At 39.9% G+C, this 17,675-nt stretch overlaps 1 long non-coding RNA gene across 2 annotated transcripts in view; it reads left to right on the forward strand.

Moving 5' to 3' along the window:
- Positions 1-17,675, forward strand: part of LOC135975597 (uncharacterized) — a 182,507-nt gene that overhangs the window by 142,350 nt on the left and 22,482 nt on the right. For both annotated transcript variants that reach the window (XR_010592529.1, XR_010592530.1), the window contains one exon: positions 7,501-7,732. This is a non-coding gene — a long non-coding RNA (uncharacterized LOC135975597). The remainder of the gene's footprint in view (positions 1-7,500; positions 7,733-17,675) is intronic.

Consider the following 17,675-nt stretch of genomic DNA (forward strand, 5'->3'; position numbering starts at 1 on the left):
TGAGCCATTTCAGTCCTAATGGTGAGGTTGATTTATCACCGTGGTCCCTCACTCCACCCTCCCACCCCTCCCTGACAGTTATAAAAGGAAAATGCAGGTCATATCATTGATGGAAATGAAATGTGAAGGTAATTAGATAATGCCGAATGGATATGGGAAAGGGTGCACTGCTGAAATTTTAAATATGTTGGTAATTTTTTCCTTAGAGCAATTATATCAGGTTGATTTATTTTTACAGTTTATAATCACTTAACTACCTGTGGCTGATTTTTACCAGATCTTGTGCCTTTGGAGACAAGAAGTAGAGCTTTTCACTCCATGATTGTTTATTGTAAATTCATTTATCTCAAAATACCTAATTTATTATGCAATTTACACAAGTCACAGCTCATTGCTGATGGGGAATAATGATTAGCCATTTGGGTCCTTGTAAACTCCTTTCTCTGTGGCTTTATAAAATAATCAGCCACCAAGGCTGCCAGGATCTAAAGAAATCTGTATGTTGGAACAAAACACTAGAATTTTTAGAAGGTATTGGAGAAGAGTGGGTTAATCAACAAAACAAATGTTATTAAAATCAATGTGTGAGTGGTTCTTTATTTAGTCTGATGGATATTTACTATTTGAATTTGTTCTAAAGATTGCTCAGGGTTTCTTAACAGAATTTTGAACATTTCAAAGACAACAAAAACTCTGAAGTTCTCAGCAAGCCAAGGCTGCACAGTATCAAAAACAAAGGCATTGACATAGTGTAAGAGCATATCATTGACCCAAAAGAAGGCTGGGATTTTCAAAGGAGCTATGGGAGTTGGGTGCCCAAATCCCATAGATTTTTCAAAAGAAGTAAGATTCATTTGGAAATCTCAGGCCAAAACTCTGAATTGAAGCATACAATCAACTCACTGTCCACCATGTAGAAGTGCTATGGAGTAGCCTTTATAGTCCTGTCTCCCCTCTCTTCTTCTCTGTCCACCTCAGATTTGATTGTATTGATTGAAGTTCAGATATGGAAAGGAGTACGTGATTGGGCTAGTAAACTCTGGATTTCAAATTAGCTTGGGCAGTCATAATGATGTGTGATTGTTGAAAGTAAAATACAGCCATATTAAGATGTGAATTTCAATGGTCCTGTTTTGGTGTTAATAAGTCTCCAAAAATTAAAGTGCTCAGCTAGGGCCTTGATTGAAAGCTCATTCATGTCAGCAGGAATCTTTCAATTTACTTCAGTAGCCTTTGGTTCAGGACCCTGGAGCTATCCAAACTGTCCAGAGCTCTTGAGTCAGTTCTCAGGGCACGAGATTTGACACTTCTACTTCCCATCCTGGACTGAAATGATGTGATAACAGCTCATCTCATGGGTGGGTGTTTTGGCAATTCTGGTGGTGACTGCCACCTGGAAGTACAAAGGCATAAACGAGGACAAGCTTTGTGAATATCCCAGAGAAGTTTAACCTTGGGTTCTGGGGCAGAAGATGACAATGTTATTGGTACTAGTTTGTTCTTGAAGTTCTTGTAGTTGTGCAGCATAACTGTTTATTTTTTGTAATGAGACACAACATTCCATAGCTTCAGTGAACTTATGAAAACAAATATCTCATAGGTTTCAAGATTTCTGCCAATTGGCTGCTACAGCCCCACTTCCTGGCACATCTGATTTGGGTCCATTGGACTCAGAAAACCAAGAGAGTTAAAACTGAATGGCTGAACCTGCAGCAAATCAGTGGAGTTGCACATACGCAGCTGCTGAAATGTACCATTGCCTTCAGAACTAGATCATTTGAGCTGAGTTTAGACTAGTGATGGGTGTAAAAGTGGAAGGAGAAGAGAGCATAGTCTGGCCAATCAAAAAAGCCTTTGAAAAATATCTTGTAATCCAAAAGCAATGTAGAGAGTGATGGACAGACTAAAAGTGGAACCTAAATGAATCTAAAGGAGCCCTAAGCTGCTCTAACATACTTTTCTTCCTACCCCCTTGGCACTCAATTAGGTTTTCTTACATTCAGTGCTGAATTTGGTCCTGAGAGGGAAAGAGAAAAGGAGAGTAAGAAACGATTGCCAAGGTATCATTCTCAGCATATTTCATAGCAACGAGAAAATATAGAGGAAAGAATGCCCCAAAAAGGCGCTTGTCAAGCTTCCAGAATAGAAAATTTTGCCTTTGTGTCCTAGGCGGAGGGAAGAATCCATAGCCTCATCTTGAGAGCCTCTCCTTTTCATTACTATAATTTATTCATACTGTGGTAGAGTCTAGGCAACCCAGTCATACACATTTCCTGCAAGATGCGTACAACGGCTATGTTGAGCACTCTGAGGAACTACTAATAGCACAATCAGCATTTAGGATACTGAAACCTTATGAGGCAATGAGAATTTTGCCCCAGAAAAATGAGCTCCTAAAATGGTTTTGGAGTTCTCTGCCCACAAAACATAGATTAAAGCAGTCTGATTTACAATATTATTAGTCAAGGTGGGTGAGGCAATATCTTTTATTAGACCAACTTCTGTTGGTGAGAGACAGAAGCTCTCACAAAGCTCTTCTTCAGGTTTGGGAAATATACTCAGAGTATCACAGCTAAATACAAGGTACAATAGATTGTTTAGCATAAGTAAACACATATTTCAAGGGCCGTTAACACCCCTCCATTCACAGGGGGAAGGCAGCTGGCTGGGGGTTGGTGGGTTATAGATTGTTGTTATAAGCCAGGGGCAGGCAAACTTTTTGGCCTGAGGGTCACATCGGGTTTCGTAAATTGTATGGAGGGCCGGTTACGGGAGGGGGCTGTGACCTCCTATCTGCCCCTCCCCCGGACTCCTGCCCCATTCAACCCCCCCGTTCCCTGATCCCCCCACCCCCGGGACCTCTGCCCCATCAACACCCCCCCACTCCCTGTCCCCTGACTGCCCCCTGCTGCCCCATCCAACCCCCCTCCTTCCTGACTGCCCCCCGGGGGACCTCTGCCCCCATTCAACCCCCTGTTCCTCCCCCCCAACCGCCCCAATCCCTATCCACACCCCCGCCCTCTGACCACCACCCAGAACTCCCCTGCCCTCTATCCAACCCCCCCTACTCCCTGCCCCCTTACCACGCTTCCTGGAGCACCGGTGGCTGGCAGCACTACAGCCACTCCGCCCAGCTGGAGCCGGGCCACACCGCACAGCACAGAGCACTGGGTCAGGCCGGGTTCTGCAGCTGCACTGCCCCAGGAGCTCACAGCCCCACCACCCAGAGCATTGCACTGGCGCAGAGCGAGCTGAGGCTGCGGGGGAGGAGGGACAGCAGGGGAGGGGCCGGGGGTGAGCCTCCTGGGCCAGGAGCTCGGGGACCAGGCAGGATGGTCCTGTGGGCCGGATGTGGCCCGGGGGCCATAGTTTGCCCACCTCTGTTATAAGCCATAGTTCCAAGTCTTTATTCAGTACATGATTTTTAGTGTCTAGCAAAGTTATGAATTTAAGCTCCTAAACTCATCTTTTGGAAGTGTAGTGCGGGTTTCCTTTGAGGATGAGGACTGAGAGGTCAGATATAGAGTGATCGCTTTTTGAATAGTGTTTACCCACAGGTGATATGCCTCATATGGGGGTGAAACCGGATACTCACTATGCTCTCGAATGAACTCACACAGGAAAATGATAAAAGGCAAAAACATCACAACACCTGTAAGTTAACGCTTTTTGCAAAGTGATCATTTTATATCTGCCTTTCCCCTTTATGCCAGAGGGGTGTTAACAGGCCACTTCACCTTGAATGGTCCCTTGAAATATGTGTTATTTCTGCTAAACAGTCTGTTCCACCTTGTATTTAGCTGTGACTCTGAGCACATTTTCCAGACCCGAAGAAGAGCTCTGTGTAAGCTTGAAAGCTTGTCTCTCTCTCACCAATAGAAGTTGGCCCAATAAAGGATATTACCTCACCCACCTTTTCTCTCCCATACCCTGAGACCAACATGGCTTCAACACTGCATACGATATTAGTCTATAGTAGCTGCTGTTGTACTTCTTGAATGCAACATCCATAATAGAGATGGATGCTCCAGATCTGAACAAGCGTGAATGTGAAAGAGCTCATATCCAGAGCCCAATCTGTACCTGAACGTTGGGGCTTGGATACCGCTGTAATCCTTATGCAATAAATACTGAAAATTAAGTCATTCCACTTCAGTCTTACAAAATCCACTCCAGAGAGTGGGCAATTATTTTTTGATGGTTGAAGAATAAATATATAAAGTTTGGATTCAGATTGGTGCTGGATCTGAGCACTTTCACATTCAGGCTTGTTCAGATCTGGATCATTGTATATGAATCATGAAATTTCATGAAAAAAAGTGGGGTATTCGGAAGGCGACTTTAATAACCAGGAATGTGATTTTGGCACCCAACTCCTTTTGATCTTTCAGTGGGAGCTGGGTGATTTAACTGCCTATTCTGACATTAACAATTCCCCCTCCCGCCCTTTTTTCCCCAGCCGGGTTGGTACAACTTCAGGATGGTACTGCAAGACTTGCTCACTCTGTATTGTAGCCTCATGAAAATGCTATTAAAATGGAACAAAAGTTCTTGAGCTTGGGGTTTGTTTTCATTGCCAAATAACTTTTAAAGTAGGAAGATTGTAAATGTTACTTTCAGACCCATGACTTAAGGTATTGTTATTTTCCTTCCCAGAGGAGGAGGAACTTTGTTAAAATCCTATTTGAAGGTGCAGGTGGCAGTGTTATAAAAGATGAGAATATGAGCATGTAATTGTTGTGGTGTTCTAGTGTGGCAATGGGGATTAGATTCCTGACTCTGTAGTTCCAAATATGAAACTTTTGAAGTACTTATGAAGTTTTAAAATACAAGTTTTCAGCGTGGGTTGAAAAATTTGAATACATAGGAACTCTTCTCAAAATACCTTTTTCTCCCCCTTAAAAAAAAAAAAAAAGTTCTGCATGTTTTGTTGTGTAAATGAGTCGCTTGCAAATTCTCAGCATCAAACATTCTAGGCTAGAAGTAGAAATTCTGCACATTCCTGGGGAAAATTTGATAATGATGCATATTTGATCAAATATTTGTTTTATAACTTTCCAAACCTCTCGCATATCCCTTTGAGCCTGATTGTGGTTGGCACTGTTCCATACTTTGCCTTAGGTAAGCCTCAAAAATTATTTGCTCTTAGCCCATAAATAAATTCTCACCTTTTGGAGTATCCATTCCTGGCTCTTTGTAAGTGCTTTTTGTGCTTCGTAGAATTAACTGATAAGTGTTATACATTTATATATGTTCTGCAAATACTAGACTCAATCCTCTGCTGCCCTTACTTACATTCTATGGAAGTCACATGAGTCCAAGGTATGCAATCATACCCGCTATAATTTATGGATAGAATCCTCCTGCGGCAGTGGATATTGGCAGTATCCATAATATACTTGTGGTATATTATTCAGCCACAAGATGCTGCTGTGTGAGATAGAGATTTCCCGGCTGAGCATGGTCCATGGTAAACAAAGGAAATAAAGCTGGAACTGAAGTGTGGAAGCCTGATTGTTTGTGTCAATAGTTGCAGTTTTCTTTAACAAATGCCTCCTGTGATTCCACATATTCTGTCAGTTTCCAGCCTCATTAAGTCCATTTCAGTTGACACTTCTCAACTAATGTATTACATATTTGTACGAAGACAGCTAAATAACTCTTTAGTGCATATGCTGCAAGCATCTTCGTTTTCCTGGAGCTACGGTAATAGTATGTCTAAATTTTCATTTAGCTCAAGTTTAAGATTTAAAAGATAAGTACTGTTCAGTTGACTAATCAAATAGTCATAAAAGCTCTTTTCTGAACTATAATTACATTTATGCAGTTCTGGGTTTGATTTATTTTTTATTTTAATTGTCAGCCCTGCTACACCATGATGCTAATAGAAATGTTATTGCAGCCAGGATGGGCTAAAATGATGTCTGATGATTATTAATGAGAGCAATAAGAAGGTATCTTCGTATAAACTCAGCATTAAAGGAGTAATTCATTTTACCTGATATAATTGGATTGTAGCATTTAAATAGCCTGGGACTTCCTCTTAATTGTGATTACTTGTAGCTTCTTCCTTTTTAGTATACCATTTAACTCTTCCTGTACTACTTCAGTTTCTTTTATGAAGTAATTAAACATGAATTGCGTGGTGTCTCTTAATAAATATATCCAAGGATTTAGTAGCTGTTAAATGCAATAGTTGTGTGTTAAAAATATTTATGTGCATCACCCATAGTTAACAGTGAAAAAGCTATTCCTTGGTTATAATGTGCTATATTGAGCCTAATTTCAGAAATACCTCAATTGTTGTTGTGGTTGCAAGATCCACTCTGTCCCCTATGAGAGTAATTGCAAAGCAGAAGTTTTAAAGGGTGAAAAGAAAACAAAAAGGAGGATAATCATTATCTCTGTTTACTGATGGGTCAACTGAGACCCCAAAAGTTTTGATGTAACCAAGTGAACTGAGATGAAATTCCAGAAAACTGAACCTTAGTGTCCCACTTTATTCACTGAGCTATACTCCCGTGAAAGACTGCACAATATTTCAGAGTATATATGTGGATATTTGTCACTGCAGTACATCCTTTGAAGCGTCACTATTTTGCTATTTCTTTAGAGCCAAATTTTCCAAGTGGCCTCAGTCTGGCCACCGAATGCCATTTTTGGTAAACAAATTTAGATTGAAAATGTGGCCCTACATTTAAAAACCCATAGCGATTGTACAATGAAAACAATTCTGCATTTGTCATCCCCCAAATCTACTGGTTCTGAGGAGATGAAACAGAACTCTGTTTCCCCCTCCATTAATTTAGCTGGGTTTGAAGGGCTCAAAGGCTTAACAGTTCAAAACGCTGGTCACCTGGGAGCTATGATATGAAAGTTAGCCTGTACTTGTGTCATACCACTGTACTTTCACATATCAAGAGAATAGTAATGCTGATATGTAGGAGGGCTCTCTAAGGACAAGTTAGAACTATTTATCCCTTACTGAGAAATGCGCACATTTCTCACTTACACCTACCAGAACAGTCAGAGACATCCTCAAGTCTGGCTGCTGCTGGTAGCTCCCAGCTAATTACATTTATCTACTTTTATTCTAGAGTACCTGGTAGATAAGAATCTGCCAGTCTATTTTATATGCTCTTACCTATGCCCGATTTAACCATCAGTGTATCTCAGGAGCGTACATAACATAAAAACATACGTAATTCCTCATTTTGCCTTTGCATCTCATTTGCCTGTATGCCAGATGAAAAGGATGCAAGTGGATAGATCTCTACCTTGATGGATGTGTGTGTGTGTGTGTGTGTGCGTGTAGCTAGCTAGCTAGCTATAATATGTGTATGTATTTCATTATTTTCTTGTAAGTTCTTTTGACACTTTAGAAATAAAAATAATGGTCCGTTGTCTTTATTAATATGATGGCGGGACCAAAGAGGTTATCACACAGTTAAGAGCGTTACCTGGTACTTTAACTATTTTATTCTGATGCATCTCTTTTAGGCCACATTATTTAGCAGTCATGAGATCTGGATGAGGCAGCTGGTGTGCCCACATCATGGACAAAAGAGGAGGTTTCCTTAGCAACATGAATCATATGAAATCTGTCAGGAGAGCTCTTTCCTTAAATTCACTCCTTCAGTGGTTTGCACCATACACTGGCTCTCCATGGACTACTGGAGAACAAGGGTCTGATTCGTCATGCACCTGGTGTGGTAATGGCTACCTTTCAAAAGTGAGTGTAAAATGCTATCATTACTTTTTAGTGCGGTTTACACCCAGTTTGCACTGGTGTAAGCAACTGCACAAGGTGCAAGGTGATGGCAAATCAAGGCCTCATACAAATTGAGTTGGATCAGTCTTATGAAGACTGTTGAGTGGGGTTTCATGTTGTTGCACCCTTCCCCAAGCTTGCATTTTTGGTGTGTCCATGCATAAAGTGATAATAATTAGTGGACTCTAAACAAGGGCAGGCCAGATCAAGGAATTGGATCAGACTACCAGTGATCTATTTTAAAGATTATAATAAACAATAAGACCAAGCAGCTATGAGACTAACTTGTATTTTAGAGAAACAAGGTGGGTGTGGTAATATCTTTTATTGGACCAGCTTCTGTTCGTGAGTGAGACAAGCTTTCGAGCCACACAACTCTTCTTCAGGTCTGGGAAAGGTACTCCCAGGGTCACAGAAAAATGCAAGGTGGAACAGATTGTTTAGCATGAATAGTTAACACATAATCTGTTCCGCCTTGCATTTTGCTGTGGCCCTGGGAGTATGTTTCCCAGGCCAGAAGAAGAGCTCTGTTGTGGCTTGAAAGCTTGTCTCTCTCACCAATAGAAGTTGGTCCAATAGAAGATATTACCTCACCCACCTTGTCTCTAATATTCTGGGACCGACACAACTATGACTACATGGGATATAAACTTGTATTTTTTAATATTGGGTCTTCAAAGGCTATTACTATTAACAACACTATTACACGCCACCAGGAATTTTTGGGAGGTATAAGAAGGAAGTAGAATGAGGTTAATAAATGTTACTATTGATCAGAAACTGGCTAGAAAACCAGGCATAGTGCAGACACGGGGTGGACAAGCTTCTCCACCCAGCCTTGCCAATGTGCCCTAATCCTGATTTGCAAATCCTGGGCCATGGGCCTCTAGAAAGTGAAAAAAAAATGCTAATCATGCTGATGCACACCAAGTTATGTAGCGCTTTTGGTTTGTTTTGTTTTTCTTTCTAATGCAGATAAATGTCCAATAGGGATTAGGTTGAAACCACCAAACTCATTTTCACGTGTGACCCTCAGGCATGTTTGGACTGGTTTCTTGAGCCAGAATAACACAATGTATCAAACCACTCAGCATATTCCATTCAACTCGTAAACAACCGTAAAAACCATCTTAAATTAAATACAATTGGACCAAACTAAAGCACTGTACAATTTCCAGTTTTTGTGAAATTGTAGTGGATGTAAATGATAAGAAATATTTTACAATTCCTATTAAAAAGGCAGATAGCATGAAGAAATCATTGTTGTGGTATTTTCTGGATTATTACTGCAATAACATGTTAATATGAATGAATAAACTGGAATGTAAACCAAAAAATGTTTTTAGCCATATGCAAACATTGCAAGGAGTCATGACTAAAATACGCGAGAAAGTAATGGATAGCTTTAAAAACGTATATGTACTGGCTTGGATAAATAGGTCAGGAAAACTGAGGTAATCTTATTTATTTATCAAAGTCAAAATTGGCATGTTTTTAAGACTGATCATGGTATAATGCATGAAAAATCCAATTTTTCCAAAACTTTTGAATGAATTTATATCATTAATGTTTTTCAAAGGTAGACTGGAAAGCACCATTTAAGAGTAAAGCAGTAGTATTACACAAATGGGCAGATTAGAAAGGATTAATCTGATTCTAAATTCTCAAGTGCCAACAGTTCAACAGCACAGAGAATCATAAAGTTACCAAATAGAAGTGTCAGTTCTGCAATGGCTACATGCATAGAATTCCTCCATTGAAGATACTGGTAATTCTGTACTTTCAGCACTGGACTCTTTATATGGGAAAAAAATTATAAAACGCTTAAGATGAAACCCCCGGTTATCACTGAGGGGAAAATACATGGGTAACTTTTTAAAAAAAAATGGCCACACGTTTTGGATGCCTCCATATTCAAATGTCCAACTTGGGGCACATAGGGTTAGATTTTTAAAGGTATTTAGGAGCCTAACACCAATTGTTTTCAATGGGAGGCAGGTACCAAATACCTTGAAAAATCAGGCCGTGGCATCTCAAGTTGGGCTCCCCAAATCTGAGTCATCTTAAAACAATGGCCACGTTTGAAAATTTTAACCTTTGCTTTTATGTTACGTCTCAAAATGCACTCATGGAATAAGGATCTCTTCCCAAACTGCGTATCTTGATATGTGTTCTTTCTTACATATTAAAGCTATTTTTTTTTAAGTGGCCTCCAGTTTTCAATGCTTTGGTTTCTGGGTGCCCAATTTTAGACACCTGGGGTGAAGTGTTGTCCCTTCCCACCTGCCCACTGAAGTCAAGTGTCATTTTTGCCATTGATCTCAATGGGGTCAGGAATCAGGATTTCACCCCTTCGGGCTTTATTTTCTGAGGAAATGACCATCTGCAATTCCACTTTAAGTTAATAAGGGTTGTGGATGCTCAGCACTTCTGAAATTAAGACCCAGCGTGTCCCAAATGAGGCATTCAAAATTAAAGGTCACTTTTTAAAATGTGGATCTAAATTGTTACATCACATCTCTATAAGATACCGGCCTTATGCTTGTTGTATAGGTAGAATTAGCTTTTCTATTATCTTGTACAAACATATAACTTTCAACCAATACCTTACATTACTGGGAAAAACCTTTTTGTTGATTTCTTTTAATTTTTTGTATTGAGTTTTTTTAAATTCTTAACAAAGTAGTTAAAGGTAAAATAGGGGTTCTATGTTATTTTTCAAAATACCACATTTGCGCAGCATCTGATCTCTCTCTCTCTCTCTCTCTCTTTCTTTCTTTTAACCCTTATTTTGAGTAAGATGCTCACGCATTTAACTTGTGCCACTTTTTTGTTCTACTGCATAACAAATGGTAATGTAGACAGGATTTTGCATCATAAAAGAAAACATGTTCCATGAAAGAGAGGGAGAGAGAGAGTGTATAATATATTCATCAGAACATGATTATATATTTTCTTTCTTCCCTCCTTGTATTTTGTCAAACATACATTGTGTATTAATGTAATGCTTCAAAAATAATAGATTGTTTCTCATTCATTTAGCTGTGCATGTGTTATCTCATTTTATGAAGCATATGCATGTCTTTTAATCTTCTATTAACATTTTATTCAACTTTGGCCCCTCTGTGTTTTATCTCTGTGGTAGACGAGCGAGGTTTGTTTATCCTGCTCCCATTCTGGGACATTTTCATCTTTAATTGTAGGTCAGGGAGCGGAGACCTCTCATACATTTTTGTTTTCACCGGCTATGTAAATGAGAGTTTGCCTGCTGCACTGGTGGGACTTCCTTTCCCTTCAGGGTTACTTATGCAGCAGATGCATTGCCAATCCTCTTATTGTACAGATATTGATCCCACCTCTCCATAATGAACTGTAACAACAACTCTATTACTCTGAGCTACCTGATTGGCTGAGGATAATATGAAATTAGCTGGCGTGCATCGGGCCTGTCAGTATCGATTTCCCTACCCAGATTACTTGTTACAAAAGAATAGAGCTGTCTGCACTGTAATTGAACAAGTTAACTCCTTGTCTCATAAAATGTAAGCCCATATTGATTGCCTACTGTAGTATGCAGAAGGAGGAAAGTTGTAATGGTATTTAATCGCCATGGTGCTGAGAGGCCCTTTTTTTGAGAACCAAGTGACAGCTGCTGAGAAAAGGCTTGAGGCTTCTTTGCAAACAGAGAAAACAGCAGGATTTCTCTGAGTGATACATAATGAGTGGCGGTGGCAAATAAAAAGAGCCTCTTGCTGTTGCTACGTTGCTCCTAGCATTGTCTTCCATTGCTAAATGTATTAATTTTTATTTTGCTTAATTTATTTGCAATTGAATGGCAAGAAATATTCAAGTGCATGTTGTTTAGCATCCTCAAGTACAGTCATTTTAAAAAAAATGATTTAGGGTTTGCTTTGACTTTGGGTATCAAGAGATACTTCCAAAATACCTTAGTGATAATATTTTTACCAGGTATTGAGGTTCCTAGTCATGTGACCCTTTCAGCTTCAATGGCAGAGAATAAGCCCTTGGCCCCTCGTTGGAACTGCTGAGTATCCCACAGGATTAGACCCTTAAAATGAAGACACATTGAGACTGAAACATCACTCAACAGATTGAGAGAGCCTAACTTCAAAGTACCTAATGTAGTTCTGCAGTAACACAAGATGTTCTCTGAATCTATAGTAGTGGAGGTCTGTGTGCAGTGACATTTTAGAAAAGAACTAATTACTTTTTTGGGTTTCAGTAAGTGTCTCTTATTTAAATGGCATTGGGCGTCAATGTGAGGTTTGTGAACAAATTATTAAAACTTCAAATGAATGAAAGGCGAATTTCTCACAATTCCGCTTTTTTTGTTTGTTTCAATGGAACGATGCCGATTTGCACCAGCTGAGAATCTGGCTCAAGGGCTTTACAGATTGGCACGTGCCTCGAAAAAAACAATGTGATCTCTTGATGTTCTGTATGTCCTCGTATATGAAGGGGATAAAGAGGAGCCCTTACCCTTTCTAGGCCATTCATTATTTTATACGCCTCTATGATGGCACCTTTTTTCCATCTGCTTCCTAAATGATCCTTTCCCCATGCAGATATATTTGTTGCCTTTCATATTATTGTTATGTCCTTTTTCCCAGATGAGGTGACAAGACCTAGCCATTGTGTACTGGGTGAAAATGTTCCATTGATTTATACAATGGCAGTATGATATTTTCATTTTTCTTTATCATTGTCTTAATACAATGTAACTTGTCTGCTTTTCTTTATCACCACCCCATAAGAATCAGTTGATTTTCTTTCTTGCTCACAAAGACATTAAGCTGTTTGTCCTGAGTAGTAACAGTTAAATTCGAACCAATCAGCCTGTATAGGTTCATGGTCTGCATCACCTTGCATTTGGCAGCATTATATTCCCCCTGCCCATCATGATCCCCAACTTGCCTAGCTCTGTTAGGTTTTTCAGAAGTTCCTTGCAAACCTCTCTAGTCTTGACTAGCCTAGAATTTTGGGATTTATTCTAAATGTAAAAATGCATAGAAGTGGGAGGTGTAAATTTCTGTGAGTAGAAACACCTATATTTTCCAGTGTTATTTTTTTGTAGCTATCAGCCAGTAAAAGGTTTAGGAAGGGTCATGTGCCCTGAAGATGGCCCATTGTCTCCCACAATCTGGGAGGCCAGAGCAAGATCCCAAACAGAAGTCAAAAGACAGATGACAGGAGAATAGTCTCTACTCTATAGTGCAGTGGTTCTCAACCAGTGGTTACGTAGAGGTCTTCCAGGGGGTACATCAACTCATCTAGATATTTGCCTAGTTTTACAACAAGCTACATAAAAAGCACGAGCGAAGTCAATACAAACTAAAATTTCACACAGACAATTACTTGTTTATACTGCTCTATAGACTGTACACTGAAATGTAAGTGCAATATTTATATTCCAATTGATTTATTTTATAATTATATGGTAAAATGAGAAAGCAAGCAGTTGCTCAGTAATAGTGTGAAGTGCCACTTTTGTATTTTTATGTCAGATTTTGTAAGCAAGTAGTTTTTAAATGAGGTGTAACTTGGGGGTACGCAAGACAAATCAGACTCCTGAAAGAGGTACAGTAGTTGGGAAAGGTTGAGAGCCACTGAGTGGATCAGAGAGCTGGGTGGGCCATAAGATTCTCTCTAAAGAAACCCAAGTGCATTTTAAAAAAAAGTTTTTGCCATGTCATTTGGAGTCCGGACCAAGAATTGATTCATCACCCTGCATTAGGCCATGCAGAATAGAGCAGGCATTCCAGATCTAGGACTGTAGAGATTCCCATGGTCAGCAGAGCCTTCTGTGAGAGAAACCTAGCAAGGGAATAAGGAATAGAGGGAATTAGAAGGACCTTGCCAACTTAAAAATCACACTTCAGACAGAAAAAAAATTATTCTGACAAGTAATGTCTGAAGGTCTCTATAATTGAAAGAGATTGAAGAAAACAAATTAATTTGTTCACTTTGTGTATTTGAAAGAACATTGTGTATAATCTTTTCCATGGTTTCCTGTGGCTATCTGGAATAAACTGGAGAAATTTATTCAGCAACAAACAGCCTTCCACATAACTTTAGTTCCAGCTCTGTCTCCCATTTTTACCAGGGACCACAGCCTATCAGGAATTTTGTGCGGTACACAGAGACATCTAGTAGTTGAGTACTATAAAACAAGTATATTATCTACATGCTCTCTAGATAGTCAGTCACTATATGTCTCCAGCAACAGGGATGATAAAAACATTTAAACTACCTTTAACTTACTGTTCAATTAGTCCAGATTTCAAGCTGTTGCCATTCCTTTACCTAGGAGCTCCATTCATTTGAATTAACTCTCGTTCTCAAGGAGAGTTGTCCAGCTCCCCAGGATGGAGAACAGGTGGACTGGGCTTGTTCAGCTGATACAGGAGGCTAGCCTTTATTCTTTGAGTAGGCTGATCTGATGCAGATGCACTTCTGGCACTTACATGCTTCACACTACATGGTGAATATTTTCATCTGGATCAAGGCCCAGTCCATCCATCCACTCATCCACCCAGATGTATAGTTTGACACTGAATAAGTGTTCAGTTTATACAAGGTGTCTGTTTCAATGTAAATTATTTTAACAGCATTTGAAAGAGAGCTGGCTTTATGTTCTCAAGTATATATATATAATATTTACTAGTCTGGAGTGCTTTCTCGTGCACTCCTAAATGGCAAAACAGCTTTACTTACTTAAAAGAAGACTTTGTAGGCCATGAATTTTTAGCTAGGGCCACACAGTGGTTTTTCATAACCTTTAAAATATGTGGACTCTAGTGATACTTTAACAGCTGCCTACTAGATGTAATAGTCGCCTTTCCATTTCCTGGAGCACAGGAGAGTAAAACCAAACTGATTCCATGCACTGCTGATTGACTGCTTTATGCCTTATGTAGTTACTTACACCAGTGCAGAATGGTATTGCTTTGCATGGGTGTAACTGATTGCACATGGTGTAGGGCAATAGAGAGTGAGGTCCAAGGAGTGCAGAAGGTTGGGGTATGAGGGAAACAACATTTCTATGGGACTCACTTCCACTTTGTGGGACTAGAGGAAGCATCTCTGTGCTCAGAGCTTAATGAAAATTGAAGATTGGGGCACGGGAGGAGGTGGAGCCAGGGATCAGCAGCTCTTTGTGGCATGCTGCTCCCACATTCTGGAGATCAGCTTCTAGCACTAGAGATGGTTGAAAAATTAAAAAAAATTCACGAGTAACTGCTAGTGTTTCCATTTCTCAGGGATCAAATGGCTCCATTGGTTTTTCTTTTCTTTTTTTTCTTCAAAATTTGTCAAAACATTGTAATGGAAATGTTTTGCAAACAAGCTTGAAAGCGTTACGGTTTATAACAAACACTTTGTGCTTCTGTCCCCAAAGCTTGTGTTTTGGTCACCCAAAAATGTCAATAATGGTTTTGTTAACTCTTTTTTCTTAATTTTTTTTTTCCAAAACCTGAAACATTTCCAAACAGGCAGCAGTTTTCTGGTGATCTTTTGGTTTGGTTTTGTTTCCAAAAAGTCTTGGTTCTCTCTATTTAACATCCAGGGAGCCACCTTTATAGCTGCTATTATATGGCTCTGGACCATGGGGAGTCACATGTCCATGAAGGTGTTCAGATACTATTGTGGGGAGTGTAGTATAAACAGCTTGATAGATGGACAGAATCAGGGTGCCTATGTAGATGCAGAGGGTCTCTGCCCACCCCCACACACCTGTTCCTAGGAGAAATAAATCTCTGAATGAGCAGGAAACTCAGTGAGTCAAAGCTTGCAAAGTTTCCTGCCCCTTCCATTAGAAACTTGCATATATAGGATTTAATCTGGTTGGGGTGGCAACTTTTTCTCCTGTGTTTTGTACAGCGCCTAGCACATTGGAGTCCAGGTCCATGACTAGGGCACCTAGCCACTACTGCAAAACAAATAATAATAAATAGGAAAAACCCACAGTGGCTCAAGTATGGCCTTAGTGTAACTTAATAATATTTAAACGATCTCCTAATGAGGAAAAATCTATAGTGTGTGATGTCTATTTGGACTATAGAATTCACTCATAGCTCACACCAGTTTTACACGGGAGCAACTCCCCTGAGTGCAGTGCATTGTTTCTGTTTTGCACCGGGATAGATAAGATCAGGAGCAGTTCCTATGTTGTCTTTTTGGTTGTTGTTGTTATACGTTATGCTGAAATTAAGTGTGTGCATAGAGATATTACAATGCAAAGATATGTTATATATAAGAACTAAGGCATGAGGGCAGTATGCAAAAAGTAAATTAATTTGTTGTTATCCTAAGACAATATATTTTCTGATATTGCCCCCGGAAGGCAGTTTGTCTATTTTATTATCCTCTCAGGTTGTTTTTATACACAGACATTTCTGTCTATATGGGCTTGGGTACATAAAGATTTCTCAGTGAAAAACCTTATGTTTTGGCTGCAAAAAAGACGCTGGAAGTCTCCTGATACCTTGATGGGCTTGTCCCGATATGCCGGTGCTGCCAGAAGTCCTTTGGGGGTATACCACTGAGAATAAACTCCTCAACTGAGAGACTCTGACCAAAGGAGGAAGAGAAGAAGATACAAAGGAGTAGGGGTTGTAACTTGGATTACACTGCACTAGTGCTTCTGATGCTTTACGAAAAACTCAGCCTGATGGCTCTCAGCTTGGTTTATAATAATAAATGGAGATATCCCATCTCCTAGAACTGGAAGGGACCTTGAAAGGTCATCGAGTCCAGCCCCCTGCCTTCACTAGCAGGACCAAGTACTGATTTTGCCCCACATCCCCAAGTGGCCCCCTCAAGGATTGAGCTCACAACTCTGGGTTTAGCAGGCCCATGCTCAAACCACTGAGCTATCCGTCCCGCCTAAGTTTGATGTGAGTGCTGTAGCTCAGTGAATCCGGAGAGTTCATGACTGATCTGAGAATGAAATTGCTCCTGTTGTGTGAAACTATATTTGTCTGGATAGTCACTGTTGTGCATTATTTTGATTTAGTTTTTTCTCCTTCCCCAAGAATTTTGCTTTTTTGATCACTGCACTCCTGATGCAAACTTTGTTCCAGATACCATAGAACTCTGCGTCTGCTGCATTCCCATAAGCTATTCACTTTGCAGTTTTATTCTCCCCAACCTCTCCCCAAAACAGTCAGATGTATCTAGCGAGATTTGTTTTTCGTAAAGCCCTCCCCTCCCCACCCTTGAAATATGAATGTATTCTTTTTTCTTTTGTTTGGTAAGTGAAGCTAAGTAAGTGCTTGCATTCTCTGTGTTTGGTTTGGCTTTTGGGGGTGACTAGAATGAGTAAGGGTGGAAGGAAGGCAAATAGACCTTGGAGGGGTAGATAGATATTGAATATGAATATTAAGGAAGCACTGAAGAGAGGATCTAGCAGCCAAACAACTTGATTCAAGAGGAGATACAGAGCTGAAGACCCCTGAGGGTAGCAGCTGTTATTCACTCACTTGTATGTTATATCCCTCTCCATTGCATTTTGTCTGTTTTGTGTCCGTTAGATTGTAAGCCCTCAGGGACAGGGATTGTCTCTTATCTGTGTTTGTACAGTGCCCGGCACAATGAGGATCCCAACTGGGATCTATAGGAGCTACTCTAATATAAATGTAAACTACTACTGCTTCTAATTGTAGAGAAGAGTCTTTCTTCATTGTTAATATTAATATATCCATTGTGGTTCTCATCGATCATTAATGTTAATGGGACCTTAGCTAGTGACTTCAGTGGCAGCAGGATCTGGCCCATAGTTTCTGATGAGAAATGACCTTTAAAATTAAGGATGCTTCCCGTAACTGGAACAAAACCTGAGCTAGATGAGAAATATTCAATTTTTTAAAGAAGTGTTGACTTTTTT

Source organism: Chrysemys picta, chromosome 14 (genome assembly GCF_011386835.1).
Source record: "Chrysemys picta bellii isolate R12L10 chromosome 14, ASM1138683v2, whole genome shotgun sequence".
NCBI lineage: Eukaryota > Metazoa > Chordata > Testudines > Emydidae > Chrysemys > Chrysemys picta.